Below are 18,458 nucleotides of genomic sequence, written 5' to 3' on the forward strand. Positions count from 1 at the left end.
TGTTATTTAGTGATTGCTTATTACTTTGGTTTTGGTGCTATAGGGGCAGGGTCCCTTCTATTTTATTTGTTAATTAATTGCTTCTTATTTTTTGTGCTTTATTTAGTGCTTGGTGATACTTTAAATGTAATTACTTGCACCGATTCCTTAACTCTAGGTAAGGTTTTTCTGTGCGGACAGAAGTGGCAACATACGCTGGCCGAAGTTAGTTTGGAGCAACTATTTGCTGGCCAAACACCTAAAAGGGGGCTAAGTGGCTGGAAACGCCCCCTTTTGAAAAAAAAACTGAACTGAAAAAAAACCTAACGAACTCACTTACATTGCCACAAATTAAATGGCCAGAATTGCAACTAAAAAGATAGTCCAGAAAAATCAAGTTGCTCCAAAAAAAAAGGTGCAACTCCTGGGGAAACTTCAGCCCAATGAAACCAAGTGTCTGATAATGGGATGAAATGTTTACACTTCACCGATGTTCAGTCTAATTATATTATGGTATAATAGTATAATGACTCTGGATGAATAACCCATAGATTGTGAGTTCATAATCCCATCATGGCAAATTGTGAATTTGAATTCAATAAACCTTGTCATTTATGAACTAGCACCAGAAAAAATTGATCATGAAATCTCTTGGATTGTTCTATAAACCCTAATGGTTCAGAGAAGGGAACATCTCGCCCTTGCATGCTTGGTTCCTGTTCTCTAAAGAAACCTTAACTAACCACTCAGTTGTTAAATCCCCTTGTCCATCTTTGTTTTTGACAACTCAAATTTTAAATCAACTATAAAATACAAATTAATATTATTAATAAAAGTATTAATAATATGCTGACGAAGGGTCATCCACCTGAAACGTTAACTCTGCTTCCTCTCCACAGATGCTGCCTGACCCGCTGAGATTTCCAGCATTTTCTGTTTTTATTCCAGATTCCAGCATCCGCAGTATATTGCTTTTAAATTTCTTAAAATATTAACAAATTAGCTAGCAGTTATTTTGTTATTACAGTACTTAAGAAAATACTTCAGTGTAGTTGCCTATATAAAAATAATTGTACAAGTTGTAGTCATTGGACCAGTAAGACAATGACATAACTCTGCTTTTGGATGTTGTGTGAGGAGTCGGCACACTTGCACTAGGGATAGTAGTTTTATTTGTTCACGTCAAAAAGTGAACATTTGTAAAAATTAAATCCAACTAACCTTTAAGGCTGGAGTAAGTAAAGTGAAGAGGAGCTCATTAAGGCATGGTATGTTCATCAGATTCAGACGTTTAGGCACCAGTGGGTGGGCACAGAGCATTGTGTCTACAGCCTGACTTGTCTGTTATTCTTCCATAGGTCCTCCTCTTCTTCCAATCACCTTAAGTTGAGGAATTCCCAATGAGAAACCCATTGGTGCCATTAATGGTACTTGGGGCAAAAAGTAAATAAATTAGAACAACTGGCACAAAGGCACATGAAAGCCTAAATACTATCAGGAAAAAATATGATGAAAAATAAAGACATTTAAGGAGATATTTCATAACTCTCAACAAAAATATATTCCAATGAGAAAGACTGTAAGAGAAGGGATAACCATCCGTGGCTAACAAAGGAAATAAGGGATGGTATCAAATTGAAAACAAGGGCATACAAAGTGACCAAGACTAGTGGGAGGCCAGAGGATTGGGAAACTTTTAAAAGCCAGCAAAGAATGACTTAAAAAATAATAAAGAGAGGGAAGATAGATTATGAAAACAAACGAGCACAAAATATAAAAACAGATCGTAAGAGTTTTTACAAGTACATAAAAAGGAATAGAGGGGCTAAAATAAATGTTGGTCCCTTAGAGGGTGAGACTAGGGAATTAATAATGGGGAACAGGGAAATAGCAAATATTTTGTATCGGTCTTCACGGTAGAAGACACTAAAAACATCCCAATAGTGGATAATCAAGGGGCTATAGGGAGGGATGCACTTAATACAATCACTATCCCTAAAGAAGTAGTACTCGGTAAAATAATGGGACTAAAGGCGGACAAGTCCCCTGGACCTGATGGCTTACATCCTAGGGTCTTAAAAAAAGTGGCTGCAGAGATAGTGGATGCTTTGGTTGTAATTTACCAAAATTCACTGGATTCTGGGGAGGTCCCAGCGGATTGGAAAACCGCAAATGTAACGCCCCTATTTAAAAAAGGAGGCAGACAGAAAGCAGGGATCTATAGACATAGAAACATAGAAACATAGAAAATAGGTGCAGGAGTAGGCCATTCGGCACTTCGAGCCTGCACCACCATTCAATAAGATCATGGCTGATCATTCCCTCAGTACCCCTTTCCTGCTTTCTCTCCATTTCCCTCGATCTCTTTAGCCGTAAGCGCCATATCTAACTCCCTCTTGAATATATCCAATGAACTGGCATCAACAACTCTCTGCGGCAGGGGAATTCTACAGGTTAACAACTCTCTGAGTGAAGAAGTTTCCCCTCATCTCAGTCCTAAATGGCCTACCCCTTATCCTACGACTATGTCCCCTGGTTCTGGGCTTCCCCAACATCGGGAACATTCTTCCCGCATCTAACCTGTCCAGTCCCGTCAGAATCTTATATGTTTCTACGAGATCCTCTCCCACCCTTCTAAACTCCAGTGAATAAAGGCCTAGTTGATCCAGTCTCTCCTCATATGTCAGTCCAGCCATCCCTGGAATCAGTCTGGTGAACATTCGCTGCACTCCCTCAATAGCAAGAACGTCCTTCCTCAGATTAGGAGACCAAAACTGAACACAATATTCCAAATGAGGCCTCACCAAGGCCCTGTACAACTGCAGTAAGACCTCCCTGCTCCTATACTCAAATCCCATAGCTATGAAGGCCAACATACCATTTGCCTTCTTCACCACCTGCTGTACCTGCATGCCAACTTTCAGTGACTGACGAACCATGACACCCAGGTCTCGTTGCACCTCCCCTTTTCCTAATCTGCCGCCATTCAGATAATATTCTGCCTTCGTGTTTTTGCCCCCAAAATGGATAACCTCACATTTATCCACATTATACTGCATCTGCTTTGCATTTGCCCATTCACCTAACCTGTCCAAGTTACCTTGCAGCATTTTAGCATCCTCCTCACAGTTCACACCGCCACCCAGTTTAGTGTCATCTGCAAACTTGGAGATATTACACTCAATTCCTTCATCTAAATCGTTAATGTATATTGTAAAGAGCTGGGGTCCCAGCACTGAGCCCTGCGGCACTCCACTAGTCACTGCCTGCCATTCTGAAAAGGACCCACTTATCCGGACTCTCTGCTTCCTGTTAGCCTAACATCTGTCATTGCGAAAATGCTGGAATCCATTATTAAGGTAGCAGTAGCAGGACATTTGGAAAGGCATGATTCAATCAAGCATAGTCAACATGGTTTTATGAAAGGAAAATCATGTTTGACAAATTTGCTGGAGTTCTTTGAGAATGTAACGAGCAGGGTAGATAAGGGGGAACCAGTGGATGTGGTGTATTTGGATTTCCAGAAGGCATTCGATAAGGTGCCACATAAGAGGTTACTGCACAAGATAAAAGTTCACAGGGTTGGCGGTAATATATTAGCATGGATAGAGGATTGGCTAACTAACAGAAAACAGAGAGTCAGGATATACGGGTTATTTTACGGTTGACGAACAGTAATTAGTGGTGTCATGTATTTAACTATCATTGTAACCCATGTATAAGCTGACCTAAGTTTTACATCTTGAGAACATTGACCACAAGGGGCGAACTTGTGGGAGACACTCCTAACCTGGACTTTCAGGTATAAAAGAGGAAGCTCCACCCACCTTCATCACTTGAGGTCTTGGTAATAAAGGTAATTGGTCACAGAGTGAATTTCTCTCAAGTATGGGCCTCGTGTGCATTTATACCGTATAGTAAGGACATAACATTTCTGTCAGTGGTGGCTAGTGGGAGCTTGCTGAGTGCATCGGCACAGTTTTCAATGCTCGGTCTGTGCCGAATTGTGTAGTCATAGGTGGCTAACGTAAGTGCCCACCTGTGTATGCGGGCCAATGCATTCGCATTTATGGCCTTGTTGTCGGCCAAAAGGGATGTTAGGGGTTTGTGATCTGTCTCCAGCTCAAATTTCCTGCCAAACAGGTACTGGTGCATTTTTTTTTACTGCATATACACATGCTAGCGCTTCCGTTTCTACCATCCCGTAGCCCCTTTCTGCTTGGGACAGACTTCTGGAGGCATAAGCTACTGGCTGTAACTGACCATTGGCATTCACATGCTGCAACACACACCCGACCCCATAAGATGACGCATCGCACGTTAGAACAAGTTTCTTACACAGTTTGTTGGAGCATAACAAGTTGCGTTCTGTATCAAAAGCCATTTCCTGGCTGTCCCCCCAGACCCAATCACGACCATTGCATAGGAGCACATGTAGCGGCTCTAACAGCGTGTTCAATTTGGGAAGAAAGTTACCAAAATAGTTCAGGAGCCCCAGGAATGAACACAGCTCCATCGTGTTATGGGGTCTGGGTGCTCTCTGGATCGCTTCCGTTTTGGATGCAGTGGGTCTGATCCTGTCTGCTGCTACCCTCCTCCCCAGGAATTTTACCTCTGGAGCTAAGAAGGCGCACTTCAACTTTTTCAGTCGCAGCCCTACCCAGTCCAGTCTGCGTAGCACCTCCTCCAGGTTGTGGAGGTGTTCTTCAGTATCGCGACCCGTGACAAGGATGTCGTCTTGAAAAACCACTGTCCTTGGAATCGACTTGAGGAGGCTTTCCATATTTCGCTGCAAGATTGCGGCGGCCGAACGAATCCAGAACGGACATTTGTTATACTCAAACAACCCTTTGTGTGTCGTGATGGTGGTCAGCTTCTTCGACTCACTCGCCAGCTCCTGGGTCATGTAAGCTGAGGCCGGGTCCAATTTTGAAAAAAGTTTGCCACGGATAGCGTCGCAAAGAGGTCCTCCGCTCTCGGTAGCGGGTACTGGTCTTGGAATGATACCTGATTGATGATGGCCTTGTAATCGCCACATATCCTGACCAACCCATCCGCCTTGAGCACCTGCACGATCGGGCTCGCCCAGTCACTGAATTCAACTGGCGAGATGATGCCTTCCCTCAGCAGGCGGTCCAATTCGCATTCGATCTTTTCCCGCATCATGTACGGCACCGCTCTGGCCTTGTGGTGTACTGGCCTGGCGTCCGGGTTTATGTGAATCATTACCCAATAAGACTTTGGGTGGGGAGGTGATGTCATGTATTCAACTACCATTGTAACCCATGTATAAGCTGACCTAAGTTGTACACCTTGAGAACATTGACCACAAGGGGTGAACTTATGGGAGACACTCCTAACCTGGACTTTCAGGTATAAAAGGGGAAGCTCTACCCACCTTCATCACTTGAGGTCTTGGTAATAAAGGTAACTGGTCACAGAGTGATCTTCTCTCAAGTATGGGCCTCGTGTGCATTTATACTGTATAGTAAGGACATAACAAGTGGGGTGTCGCAGGGATCGGTGCTGGGACCTCAACTATTTACAATCTATATTAATAACTTGGATGAAGGGACCGAATGTAATGTGGCCAAGTTTGCTGATGATACAAAGATGGGTGGGAGAGCAAATTGTGAGGAGGATACAAGAAATCTGCAAAGGGATATAGACAGGCTAAGTGAGTGGGCAAAAATTTGGCATATGGAATTTAATGTGGGAAAATGTGAGGTTATCCACTTTGGCAGAAAAAATAGAAAAGCAAATTTTAATTTAAATGGAGAAAAATTGCAAAATGCTGCAGTACAGAGGGACCTGCAGGTCCTTGTGCATGAAACACAAAAAGTTAGTATGCAGATGCAGCAAGTAATCAGGAAAGCAAATGGAATGTTAGCCTGTGCAATGTGGGAAGTCAGGGACACTTCCAGTGTCCCTGACTACTATGTGTGCGGGAAGTGTGTCCAGCTGCAATTCCTGACAGACCGCATGAAGGCACTGGAGCTGCGGCTGGACTCACTCTGGAGTATGCGCAATACTGAGAATGTTGTGGATAGCACATTTAGTGAGTTGGTCACACCGCAGGTAAGGGTTAGGACAGATAGTGAATGGGTGACCTAGAGACAAGGCAAGAGCAGGAAGGTAGTGCAGGAGTCCCCTGCAGTCATCTCCCTCTAAAACAGATATACGTTTTGGATACTGTTGGGGGAGATGACTTACCAGGGGAAGGCACCAGCAGCCAGGTTCATGGCACTGTGGGTGGCTCTGCTGCACAGAAGGACGGGAAAAAGAGTGGGAGAGCTATAATGATAGGGGACTCTATTGTAAGGGGAATAGATAGGAGTTTCTGCGGCCGCAATCGAGACTCCAGGATGGTATTTTGCCTCCCTGGTACAAGCTCAAGGATGTCTCAGAGCAGCTGCAGAGCATTCTGGAGAGGGAGGGTGAACAGCCAGTTGTCGTGGTACATGTAGGTACCAACGATATAGGTAAGAAGCGGGAAGAGGTCCTACAAGCTGAATTTAGGGAGCTAGGAGTTAAATTAAAAAGTAGGACCTCAAAGATAGTAATCTCTGGATTGCTAACAGTGCCACGTGCTAATCAGAGTAGAGGGAGCAGGATAGTTAGAATAAATACGTGGCTTGAGCAGTGGTGCAAGAGGGAGGGATTCAAATTCCTGGGACATTGGAACTAGTTCTGGGGGAAGTGTGACCTGTACAAAAGGGACGGTTTGCACTTGGGCAGGTCTGGAACTGATGTCCTGGGGGTAACATTTGCTAATGCAGTTCGGGAGTGTTTAAACTAATATGGCAGGGGGATGGGAACCTATGTAGCGAGACAGGGCAAAGTAATATGGAGTCAGAAACAGATGGTAGAAAGGTAAAAAGCAATAGTGGAAGGCCGAGTAAACAAAGGCAAGGAACAAAAAGGGCCACACGACATCTTAATTCTAAAATGACAAAGGGTGTTAAAAAAACAAGCCTGAAGGCTTTGTGTCTTAATGCAAGGAGTATCTGTAATAAGGTGGATGAATTAACTGTGCAAATAGATGTTAACAGATATGATGTGATTGGGATTACAGAGACATGGCTCCAGGATAATCAGGGCTGGGAACTCAACATCCAAGGGTATTCAACATTCAGGAAGGATAGAATAAAAGAAAAAGGAGGTGGGGTAGCATTGCTGGTTAAAGAGGAGATTAATGCAATAGTTAGGAAGGACATTAGCTTGGATGATGTGGAATCTATATGGGTAGAGCTGCAGAACACCAAAGGGCAAAAAACGTTAGTGGGAGTTGTGTACAGACCTCCAAACAGTAGTAGTGATGTTGGGGAGGGCATCAAACAGGACATTATGGGTGCATGCAATAAAGCTGCAGCAGTTATCATGGGTGACTTTAATATGCATATAGATTGGGCTAACCAAACTGGAAGCAATACGGTGGAGGAGGATTTCCTGGAGTGCATAAGGGATGGTTTTCTGGACCAATATGTCGAGGAACCAAATAGGGGGGAGGCCATCTTAGACTGGGTGTTGTGTAATGAGAGAGGATTAATTAGCAATCTCGTTGTGTGAGGCCCCTTGGGGAAGAGTGACCATAATATGGTGGAATTCTACATTAGGATGGAGAATGAAACAGTTAATTCAGAGACCATGGTCCAGAATTTAAAGAAGGGTAACTTTGAAGGTATGAGGCGTGAATTGGCTAGGATAGATTGGCGAATGATACTTAAGGGGTTGGCAGTGGATGGGCAATGGCAGACATTTAGAGACCGCATGGATGAACTACGACAATTGTACATCCCTGTCTGGCGTAAAAATAAAAAAGGGAAGGTGGTTCAACCATGGCTATCAAGGGAAATCAGGGATAGTATTAAAGCCAAGGAAGTGGCATACAAATTGGACAGAAATAGCAGCGAACCCGGGGACTGGGAGAAATTTAGAACTCAGCAGTGGAGGACAAAGAGTTTGATTAAGGCAGGGAAAATAGAGTACGAGAGGAAGCTTGCAGGCAACATTAAGATGGACTGCAAAACCTTCGATAGATATGTAAAGAGAAAAAGGTTAGTAAAGACAAACATAGGTCCCTGCAGTCAGAATCGGGGAAAGTCATAACGGGGAACAAAGAAATGGCAGACCAATTGAACAAGTACTTTGGTTCGGTATTCACTAAGGAGGACACAAACAACCTTCCGGATATAAAAGGGGTCAGAGGGTCTAGTAAGAAGGAGGAACTGAGGGAAATCCTTATTAGTCGGGAAATTGTGTTGGGGAAATTGATGAGATTGAAGGCCGATAAATCCCCAGGGCCCGATGGTCTGCATCCCAGAGTACTTAAAGAGGTGGCCTTGGAAATAGCGGATGCATTGACAGTCATTTTCCAACATTCCACAGACTCTGGATGTTCCTATGGAGTGGAGGGTAGCCAATGTAACCCCACTTTTTAAAAAAGGAGGGAGAGAGAAAACAGGGAATTATAGACCGGTCAGCTTGACATCGGTAGTGGGTAAAATGATGGAATCAATGATTAAGGATGTCATAACAGTGCATTTGGAAAGAGGTGACATGATAGGTCCAAGTCAGCATGGATTTGTGAAAGTGAAATCATGCTTGACAAATCTTCTGGAATTTTTTGAGGATGTTTCCAGTAGAGTGGACAAGGGAGAACCAGTTGATGTGGTATATTTGGACTTTCAGAAGGCTTTCGACAAGGTCCCACACAAGAGATTAATGTGCAAAGTTAAAGCACATGGGATTGGGGTAGTGTGCTGACATGGATTGAGAACTGGTTGTCAGACAGGAAGTAAAGAGTAGGAGTAAATGGGTACTTTTCAGAATGGCAGGCAGTGACTAGTGGGGTACCGCAAGGTTCTGTGCTGGGGCCCCAGCTGTTTACATTGTACATTAATGATTTAGACGAGGGGATTAAATGTAGTATCTCCAAATTTGCGGTGACACTAAGTTGGGTGGCAGTGTGAGCTGCGAGGAGGATGCTATGAGGCTGCAGAGTGACTTGGATAGGTTAGGTGAGTGGGCAAATGCATGGCAGATGAAGTATAATGTGGATAAATGTGAGGTTATCCACTTTGGTGTTAAAAGCAGAGAGACAGACTATTATCTGAATGGTGACAGATTAGGAAAAGGGGAGGTGCAACGAGACCTGGGTGTCATGGTAGATCAGTCATTGAAGGTTGGCATGCAGGTACAGCAGGCGGTTAAGAATGCAAATGGCATGTTGGCTTTCATAGCGAGGGGATTTGAGTACAGGGGCAGGGAGGTGTTACTACAGTTGTACAGGGCCTTGGTGAGGCCACACCTGGAGTATTGTGTACAGTTTTGGTCTCCTAACTTGAGGAAGGACATTCTTGCTATTGAGGGAGTGCAGCGAAGGTTCACCAGACTGATGCCCGGGATGGCGGGACTGACAAATCAAGAAATGATACTGGATCAACTGGGCTTGTATTCACTGGAGTTCAGAAGAATGAGAGGGGATCTCATAGAAAAGTTTAAAATTCTGACAGGTTTAGACAGGTTAGATGCAGGAAGAATGTTCCCAATGTTGGGGAAGTCCAGAACCAGGGGTCACAGTCTAAAGATAAGGGGTATGCCGTTTAGGATCGAGATGAGGAGAAACTTCTTCACCCAGAGAGTGGTGAACCTGTGGAATTCTCTGCCACAGAAAGTTGTTGAGGCCAATTTACTAAATATATTCAAAAAGGAATTAGATGTAGATCTTACTACTCGGGGGATCAAGGGGTATGGTGAGAAAGCAGGAATGGGGTACTGAAGTTGCATGTTCAGCCATGAACTCATTGAATGGCGGTGCAGGCTCGAAGGGCCGAATGGCCTACTCCTGCACCTATTTTCTATGTTTCTATGTTTATTGCAAGGGGGATAGAGTATACCTTGTCATGAGATCAAAGATCAGCCATGATCATATTAAATGGCGGAGCAGGCTTGAGGGGCCAAATGGCCGACTCCTGCTCCTATTTCTTATGTTCTTATGTTCTTAAATGGCTAAAACAGATATATCCTAATATTACAGTGCTCTTTTCATGACCTCCAGAATACTTCTCACTGCCTAGCAACCATAGATGTCCATTTAAGACGAACCGGAAATGATGTGCAGCATGGCTCTATTCCTTTATCCCTATTTCAATAAAATATCTGCTATTTGAGTTGGGTAGTTGCACCACTGCTGCTTCTACCCACCAGAAATTGTGTCAATGTGTCAGTGCCCATGCGAGCGAAGTTCAGGCTGTTTAATTGCTGCCCAACAAATCTGGCAGTAAGCAACAGGAGAGAAATCTTATGATGGTCTTGGCAGGCAATTAAACTGGTCTCCATTTTCCTTCTGGACTTTTATTTATAGTCTGTCAAGGAATGCTGAGATTCAATACAATTTATTTTATTAAGTTGTCATCAGGTTCTTCCTCCTGTAAATTAACAGTAAGCAATAGAATCCGCGATGAAGAGGAGGGATGGAAAATGGTCATTAAGCGACGTTTCTTTTGTTTTGAAAAAATGGATGAAATGGATGAATTAATTAACTGCTAACAAAATTGTGGGGAAGTGCAGGATTATTAAGAATGCAATTTTGTTAGCAGTAATGCGAACTAGTAGCCAATCATGATGTATGTGCAATAATGATCTTTTAACACTTCTCAAGTGGCTAAGGAGCCACTTACCTAGTATAGATGTTGGAAAATTTGCTGTGCAGTGTGCAACTGTAATAGAAAATAGCTGAACACCAGCAGAAAATATCCGATTCTATCAGCTAGGCTCTGGAAGTCCTTGTAATATCTGTAATGAAGTGCCAAAATGACATTTTTAGTGACCAAGCATGAAAAGGAAGAGGCGATTGTTGGAGTGTATCTGAAAGATGGTGAACTCTGGTCAAGCACCAGAAAGGCATTGATAGAAATTAGAAAGAAGTTACATAGCGTATTGAATAGCACAAAGTGTGGCATGACTATTACTGCTAAATAGCAGCACAGGACATAAAAGCACATGAGATACTCATCTGCTATCCCAGGTGGATGTAAAATACCCCATAGCACTATTTTGAAGAAGAGCTCTCCCAGTATTCTGGCCAACATATATCACTAAACCAACACCTAATACAGTATCTGGTCATTAATACATTGCTGTTAGTGGGACCTTGCTGTGTACAAATTGGCTGCCACGTTTCCTACATTACAAGTGACTATGCTTCAAAAGTAATTTATTGGCTGTGAAGCACTTTGGTACTCCTGTGAAATGTGAAATATAAATGCAAGTTATTTCTGTAATGGACAGAAAATCACAGTCTGTGTGCCCCACGACATGCTCCCTGCGGGAAATACAGGAGTGCAGAATTGGCCTTCATATTTCAATCTCACTGCTCTTGTGTTTAAAGGTACACTTCACACAATAAATCTGCAATGGGATATAGAAAGGCTAAGTGAGTGGGCAAAAATTTGGCAGATGGAGTATAATGTGGGAAAATGTGAGGTTATCCACTTTGGCAGGAAAAATAGAAAAGCAAATTATAATTTAAATGGAGAAAAACTGCAAAGTGCTGCAGTACAGAGGGACCTGGGGGTCATTGTGCATGAAACACAAAAAGTTAGTATGCAGGTACAGCAAGTGATCAGGAAGGCAAATGGAATGTTGGTCTTTATTGGAAGGGGGATAGAGTATAAAAGCAGAGAAGTACTGCTACAACTGTACAGGGTATTGGTGAGGTCACACCTGGAGTACTGCGTTCAGTTTTGATCTCCATATTTAAGGAAGGATATACTTGCATTGGAGGCTGTTCAGAGAAGGTTCACTCGGTTGATTCTGGAGATGAGGGGGTTGACTTATGAAGAAAGGTTGAGTAGGTTGGGCCTGTAGTCATTGGAGTTCAGAAGAATGAGAAGTGATCTTATTGAAACATATAAGATAATGAGGGGGCTCAACAAGGTGGATGCAGAGAGGATATTTCCACACATAGGGGAAGCTAAATCTGGGGGACATAGTCTCAGAATAAGGGACCGCACATTTAAAACTGAGATGAGGAGAAATTTCTTCTCTCAGAAGCTTGTAAATCTATGGAATTCTCTGCCCGAAAGAGCTGTGGAGGCTGGGTCATTGAATATGTTTAAGGCAGTGATAGACAGATTTTTGAGTGATAAGGAAGTAAAGGGCTATGGGGAGCAGGCAGGGAAGCGGAGCTGAGACCATGATCAGATCAGCCATGATCTTATTGAATGGCGGAGCAGGCTCGAGGGGCCAAATGGCCTACTCCTGCTCTTATTTCTTATGTTCTTATAATCGGACAGCACAGGGTGGAACAATTGCTGGTTCCCCAGACCATACGTTACTGACACTGTATGAGCAAGCTATTAAAGCACTGTTGCAGAATGAGAGGACAGAAGGCATCATGGCTATTGGAGATTGGAGGACAAAACTAATGGCATGCTCCATATTATTCAAACAATCTATGATTTGCAAGATATGTTATATACATTTTTCCATGCACACTGGTTGAGCTCAAGTTCATAAGAGTCCATGAAATGTGAATGTGGTGCCCATATGGATACATTTGCTTATTTACTATTAATGCATCAACTGTTTGCTTCATAGAACGTGGAGAACAAGTCACTCTCCAGCTGATCCCATAGAGTAGCTTTCGCCAAAACAGGAACCAATACCACCTTCCATCTTCAATGGAGTGGTACAGCAAAGCACCTGATTCCTGATGTGTCCCTGTGGGTGCCTGGAACGTCCTCTGTATTGTAAAAGTTGTGAGCAGTTGCGACCTTCACTACCACTGTTAGTGGAATGTGGATGATTGTTCCCTTGCAGGCCTGCTTGGACCAGATGGCACACATTCAGTCACAGTCTGCCTGTTGTTTTTGAGCCTCCTCGTGTACTGCTCCTCTGTCATGCCCAGCGAGCAGACTCTGGTGCAGCAGATCTATTTCCCAGTGCAGCACCTGCTGTGAATAGAAACATAGAAACATAGAAAATAGATGCAGGAGTAGGCCATTCGGCCCTTCGAGCCTGCACCACCATTCAATAAGATCATGGCTGATCATTCACCTCAGTACCCCTTTCCTGCTTTCTCTTCATACCCCTTGATCCCTTTAGCCGTAAGGGCCATATCTAACTCCCTCTTGAATATATCCAATGAACTGGCATCAACAACTCTCTGTGGTAGGGAATTCCACAGGTTAACAACTCTCTGAGTGAAGATGTTTCTCCTCATCTCAGTCCTAAATGGCCGACCCCTTATCCTTAGACTGTGTCCCCTGGTTCTGGACTTCCCCAACATCGGGAACATTCTTCCTGCATCTAACCTGTCCAGTCCCGTCAGCATTTTATATGTTTCTATGAGATCCCCTCTCATCCTTCTAAACTCCAGTTAATACAGACCCAGTCGATCCAGTCTCTCCTCATATGTCAGTCCTGCTATCCCGGGAATCAGTCTGGTGAACCTTCGCTCCACTCCCTCAATAGCAAGAACGTCCTTCCTCAGATTAGGAGACCAAAACTGAACACAATATTCCAGGTGAGGCCTCACCAAAGCCCTGTACAACTGCAGTAAGACCTCCCTGCTCCTGTATTCAAATTCCCTATGAAGCTATGAAGGCCAACATACCATTTACCTTCTTCACCGCCTGCTGTACCTGCATGCCAACTTTCAATGACTGATATACCATGACACCCAGGTCTCGTTGCATCTCCCCTTTTCCTAATCTGTCGCCATTCAGATAATATTCTGCCTTCATGTTTTTGCCCCCAAAGTGGATAACCTGACATTTATCCACATTATACTGCATCTGCCATTCATTTGCCCACTCACCTAACCTGTCCAAGTCACCCTGCAGCCTCTTAGCATCCTCCTCACAGCTCACACCACTACCCAGCTTCGTGTCATCTGCAAACTTGGAGATATTACACTCAATTCCTTCATCTAAATCATTAATGTATATTGTAAATAGCTGGGGTCCCAGCACTGAGCCCTGCGGCACCCCGCTAGTCACTGCCTGCCATTCTGAAAAGGACCCATTTATCCCAACTCTCTGCTTCCTGTCTGCCAACCAGTTCCCTATTCATGTCAGTACATTACCCCAATATCATGTGCTTTAATTTTGCACACCAATCTCTTGTGTGGGACCTTGTCAAAAGTCTTTTGAAAGTCCAAATACACCATATCCATTGGTTCTCCTTTGTCCATTCTACGACAAAATGGCACACATTCAGTCACAGTCAAAAAATTATGTAAGTATGCATGAGTTTTTCTTGATTGGCCTTTATGAATGATGTAATATTATAATGTCCCTTTTCTCAAATGTTTTACTACTGTTTGTTAATCCATTTTTGGTGGAATCAGAATCCTCAGAGTAGCACTAACCACAGATGAATAGCCTGTTAGCACTTCCTACTGACATTCCACCACCATTTATTCAAATACATTTTTGCTAAAATTAAGAAAATCAATAATGGTGGCTACAAGAAGTGGGAATTAGAATGGGAACCAAAAATCAGTAGGAAAAAATGAGAGAATATGAGCTATCAGAGATTGCAACAAATATATTCATGCAAAGCTAAAAACAAGCTGGAATACCACAAGACCATAGTCAAGCATGTCTGGTGTTGCCATGGCCTCACATTATATGGTCAGTATGCGTATTGTTTCCATTTGTCTCTGTCCTTAAGTATTGCTCATAACATAGTAACTTACATAGCTAAACTGTAAACTTCATGTTCATGAAGTGGGACCAGTTTCATGAGAACATAAGAAATAGGAGCAGGAGTAGGCCATTGGTCACTTGAGCCTGCTCCACCATTTAATAAGATCATGGCTGATCTGATCTTGGGCTCAACTCCACTTCCCTGCCTTCCCCCCATAACCCCTTATTCCCTTATCGTTCAAAAATCTGTGTATCTCCACCTTAAATCTATTCAATGACCCAGCCTCCACAGCTCTCTGGGACAGAGAATTCCACAGATTTACGACCCTATGAGGGAAGAAATTTCTCCTCATCTCAATTCTAAATGGGTGACCCCTTATTCTTAACCTATGCTCCCTCGTTCTAGATTTAGTACAAATATATACTTGATTTGCTCCACTCTGTTACATTTATTGATACGTTGTGACGATTGATACAACATCTGTATCTATGACTCTCATACCTCTCCCAAAACCATATAAATTGGCCTATGACCGTGTACACACATACGTATGCGCGAAAACCCAGAACTTGCGATCTGACAGATTGTATGAATCCGAAGGAAATAGACATTCGCTGGTGAAGAGTTGGACTACTTGCCCAACTACTGTCCAGCAAGGGTCCACAAAACTCTTACGTCTGGTACAAGTAGGTGTAAGGTCTCTTTTTACCAGCATGGGGGTTTAAATAAATATTAAAATAATTTAAACATTCAAAAACCTTTAAAATTAGTTTAGGTTATGTTTGGCTCCTTTAAAAATGTTTACATTTATTTTTCAAAAATTTTTTTTTTATTTTAAGTGTTCAATTAAATTGTATTTTAATTCATTTTAAACATGATGATTTATTTTTATTTAGGTTGTGTGAAAATTTATTTTTTTATGTGATTCCTAATATGCTTATGGGGATTCCGTACATAAATGGAATCCCCATAAGCATAATGGGAATCCCCCTTTATGATTGTTTGGGCCAGCCCACATGATCCAAGAGATGCTTGTGAACCTCGTGTGCCCCTGGGATACATGGGCCTTTACGCAGGCCTATGCCTGCAGGCCCAGGAGCGCGAGTCTCTGTAGGTCCAGGGCCATCAGGTAAGTACGGATTTTACTTGCGGTTCAGGGGCATTCGCCCACCGGAAGCCTCTGACCTCAATTTCAGGTCCCCTCGGTATAGCACTACCCTTCATAATAAAAGACATGAAATCAAGTTTGTAGAGAATGTCTTTTTAGTGCGTCACTTTATAGTAAATTGTATTCGTGTTATTTAGATGTAATCATTTGCTTTGATTCTCAGTCACACACAGAACTGTCTCTCTATACTTCACTTTTTTTTAAATATAGAGAGTATATGTTTCAGCTATTATTTTACAAATATATAACGTTTAAGCAAGGTGTACATTTCTCCAAATGGATCTGCAAATATTTGTAATTTCCTTTCACTATAATTTCTTTCTGATAAGTTCACAAAGAAAATAGTGGGTTTAGGATGAAACTTTTTTTGTTTATTTGCCATTTCAATGTGTGGGTAGAAAAAACCTCATGTTAATTTAATCTGCTTTCCAAATGAGAGCAGCAGTATAAAAATGGTTGCTCTCATCCTTGTAATCAGTTGCTCAGAGCACAAGGGCAGCATTCCCCAGTGTCTCATCTGTGAACTAATCTTTCATTTCATAGCAGATCTTTCCATATCAAACAACACAAATGGCTCAATTTGCATGACAGGATTTGTAACGGGGCAAATCTAGTGTCAAACTCGATTAAAGATTACACTAGAGAGCTATCATAATCAGCACTCTAATGAGCCTAAAGAGTACATATAAAGTCTCCCCTCTTTGTCATTCCAGTCATGTAAAAAGGGAATGTGTTTCTTTTCATCCACAATCCAGTTCTTTATTTTGCTCATTATGCCCTGTGTGGATCGCAAGTCATGTCAGGCTGGTTTCAGAGGGGGAGAATGGGGAATAATAAAGCAAACATCACTTCACAAATGACACTGCTTGGTATAAGCCAACGTTTGAAGCCCTAATTCTTCTAATCTGCAAAATAGTGAATACTAATGGGTTTTTGCTTTTGTGACTGCTGATGCATATAAAGAAAAACTTTAATGAGCTGCCTGGGTTGTGCTTACAGATACCTGTCAAATGTCTGTCATTTTAGCTATCATTGGTGCATTTTAAGGTAGGGAACAGCCAAAGGATGACAGTATTTGTGCAAGCATTCTTCATACTAAATTGTGCAATTTTCCTCATGTCATAATTTTATCATATCCAGCGAGCTAGGTGGCTTATAAAGATGGGACAAAGGGATGTGTTCTCTCTGAGTGTCTTAGAAGAATTCAGCCAATTCTTGTTCTCAAGTGAATATTGTGTTAAGCAGAATCCATGTATAATCATAAAAAGTCTTTAAAACTCAGTCTACACTTACTTTAGTCACACAATCCTTTCCCTCTAACGTTTCTAAATAATGTATAAATCTTGGTCACAATTATTACAAATCCACTTCAGCTCTGCATCCTGCGTCTCTGAAAACTACCTCCCTGACCTAGTCAATGTACCTCTGATCTTCTGCACCCCAGAAGCTGTCACAAGTCTCCCTCCTTCCCAGGAGTTGAACACACAATAGAGAATAGGCCCTGGCTGTGAGGTTCAGCAGCCATTAACCCCTACCAGCTGTTCCTGCAGGGAGGCTTCTGTGGCTGAATGTCCTTTCTCTGTGGAGGCCCTCATTTCCACTAATCTAACTATTGTTTGTTAGGAATGCTGACAGAAGAAAAGAAATTTTTCTTGTGTCCATGCAAGCGTGTGTATCTGTGTGCGAGAGGAGAGAAACTGAAAGCTAATTTTCTTTTGCTGGCATCCTAGCAGAAGGAACAGGGCTGCCATAAATTAGCAAAGATACTTCCTTGCTTGTTTACTTTAAACGGTTAAACAGGCCAAAATATTTTCGAAAAAAATACAAAGTTGGCTCAGTAACTGCATATTGCTCATCAAGAAAACAGGGCAGGCAATGTTGATGTTTTCGTTTTGATACTAGAAGAAATCAATATTTTCTGCAGTATTTGTATAATGCAGTAAAGATTTAGGATGGATCAGATTTTAAATAATTCAGTGATGTTCAGAGTACTAACAGTCAAAAAACTAATTAAAATTATACCATTTGACATGAGTTTCGAATGGGAAGCAGATATCTCTGGATGCCAAACAGAGATTATAGGCAAAAGACTGAAAAAATATAACAAATAAGCTTATAAAAGTCTGCATAGTTCCAAATAGTACCCATTCCAGAGTACAAATTAAATTTGGAAATGGAGACAATTATCAGATAATATGGTATTTCTTGTGGAAAAAGAGATCTCATTTGATTCCTTTAATAATTGTGGTTCCAAGTGTGCAAGGAGGTTATAGTAATTGTTTAAAATGGTCTGGAAATAAAGCAAGTCCAGGCCAGGGAAATGTGTGCAGTCTGTTTCATTACCAAACTTATACACCTAAATCCTGAGCTTTCAAAAGGCAGCTTTTTTCAGACCTGAATATTTTTTCTTGATTATGGATACACAACAGTTGGCCCATTTCAATTCAAATTAACAATAATCCATGTAAAGATCGTATTTTCCAGGCAATTAGACTATATGGGTGAGGCAAAGCACTTTGAGTTAATAAACCTCAACTCTGCATCTGTTCCCATGTTCAGACTGTTGTAATTTTCTTTCACTCTGCCAGAAGAAATCAAAATGTCCTGTCTTAGTACAAAACTTGGACTTGTAGCTGTGAGAACACGTAAGCAC

The sequence above is a fragment of the Pristiophorus japonicus genome, chromosome 5 (assembly GCF_044704955.1).
Source record: "Pristiophorus japonicus isolate sPriJap1 chromosome 5, sPriJap1.hap1, whole genome shotgun sequence".
Taxonomy (NCBI): domain Eukaryota; kingdom Metazoa; phylum Chordata; class Chondrichthyes; family Pristiophoridae; genus Pristiophorus; species Pristiophorus japonicus.